This window comes from Mus pahari, chromosome 4 (assembly GCF_900095145.1).
Source record: "Mus pahari chromosome 4, PAHARI_EIJ_v1.1, whole genome shotgun sequence".
Taxonomy (NCBI): domain Eukaryota; kingdom Metazoa; phylum Chordata; class Mammalia; order Rodentia; family Muridae; genus Mus; species Mus pahari.
The window spans coordinates 80,616,280-80,617,832 of NC_034593.1; the positions used below are offsets into that span (position 1 = coordinate 80,616,280).

At 47.3% G+C, this 1,553-nt stretch overlaps 1 protein-coding gene across 2 annotated transcripts in view; it reads left to right on the top strand.

The window, feature by feature from the left end:
* The window catches only part of Nup210l (nucleoporin 210 like), a 108,638-nt gene that overhangs the window by 51,447 nt on the left and 55,638 nt on the right, over positions 1–1,553 (top strand). The gene's annotated exons all lie outside the window — the stretch shown is intronic.

A 1,553-nucleotide genomic window follows, 5' to 3' on the forward strand; every position in this document is an offset into this window, starting at 1 on the left:
GCGACGGTGGGCGGTCCTGCGACGGTGGGCGGCACTCTGGTATTCCTGCTGGAGGAGGAGTGGTTAGTGGGGGTGGTAGGCACCAACATGTGGGCACACATGTGAAGGTGCCTGTTCAGCCCAAAATTGACATGGGGGGGTCAATTTCTCAATCGCCGCCTACCTTATTTACTGAGCAAGAGGGCTCACTGAAGCTGGAGCTTGCCAATTCCAGCTGGTCTTGCTAGCCAGCTTGAGCCTGAGACCCTGTCTCTGGTCCTGGGTTTATAGAAGGCTGCCATACCTTTTTGACTATTAAGTAGTTTCTATACTTCAGTCCCCCACATTTATATAGTAAGTGCTATGTCCACTCCCCTGCCCCAAGCCTGGTACCTGCCATTGAGTTCTTTTTGTCTTGTGAACATTCCTCTAAGAAGAAAGGTACAGTGGTTAATGGTGTGGATGTGTGAGGGAATGTGGGTGCAGGTCCCTAGTGGAAACTGGCAGTTTCAGATCCCCTGAAGCTGGAATTACAGGTGCTTGTGAGCCACCGGGCATATGTTTTGGGAACTGAACTCACCTTCTCTACAAAAACAGTCTGCACTTCTAACTGCTGAGCCGCGTCTCCAGCCCCTGTGTTGGTTAGTTTCATGTACAGACTTGAGTCAAAATAGAATTATGTAGGAGGGAAGTCCCAATGAAGAATTGTTGACATTAGGGTAGACATGCCCGTGAGGGATTTTGTTTGTTTGTGAGACAAGGTTTCTCTGTGTGGCCCTGGTTGTCCTAGAACTAGCTCTGTAGGTCAGGCTGGCCTGGAACTCACAGAGATCTATCTGCCTCTGCCTCCTGTGTGCTTGGATTAAATGTGTGTGGCTCCGCTGCCCAGAGGGATTTTTTATTAATAGAGTTGAGACAAGGGCTCTGACTCAATGAAGAGAGGAGTGAGTGAGCAGATCACTAGCATGCACGCATGGGTTCGATACTTTGCTCATGGTGCACCCACATCCTTTCTGCCACCCTAAGTCCCTGTGATAATGGACTGGGAGCCAAGTAAGCCCTTTCTTCCTTAACGTGTTAATCAGGGGTTTTGTCATTGCCACAGGGACAGAACCTAAAACTAATGCTTCAGTCCAGGGGGAGCAGTTACACAAAACACATCCTCTCATCTTACAGAACTGAAACTTCAGACCCATTAAAAAACACTTCCCCACAACTGTCTTATCTTATACCCTGGCACCCACCATCCTTCTGTCTGTCTCTGTGACTTGGAGTACTCGCAGCACCTCATTTATGTGAAAATCGTATGCTATGTTTTTTATGGTTGGTGTATTTTAGCACAATGCTGTCAAGCTTCATCCATGTAGAATTTCCAACCTTAAAAAACATTATTTATTTATTTATTTAGACAGTGGCTCTGTAGGTCAGGCTGGATTTTAGCCAAGACTCACCCTGAATTCCTGATCCTAGAAGGAATGTGCTATAGAATCACAAGGATGTTTCATCCTACTTGGCTTCCTTCTCTCTCTCTCTCTCTCTCTCTCTTTCTCTCTCTCTCTCTCCCTCCCTCCCTC